The sequence below is a fragment of the Euprymna scolopes genome, chromosome 2 (assembly GCF_053919585.1).
Source record: "Euprymna scolopes isolate OS-2025 chromosome 2, ASM5391958v1, whole genome shotgun sequence".
NCBI lineage: Eukaryota > Metazoa > Mollusca > Cephalopoda > Sepiida > Sepiolidae > Euprymna > Euprymna scolopes.
Window position 1 is genome coordinate 148,796,896 of NC_136483.1, and position 221 is coordinate 148,797,116.

A 221-nucleotide genomic window follows, 5' to 3' on the forward strand; every position below is an offset into this window, starting at 1 on the left:
GTTTGAATGCCCATTTCATTTATATCATTGTATTCATTTAGTTACGACTGAAGTCATAAAGGGTTAAATAAATATATAACTACTACTAAAAAAACACTACTATGCAAAACAATGAATTAAACAAGCAATAAAACAATTCTAAAGAATGATAAAGCGCATCTTAAAGCAACAATACGAAAAATAATTCTCAGAAAACAAACAAATGCAATATGTAGACATAG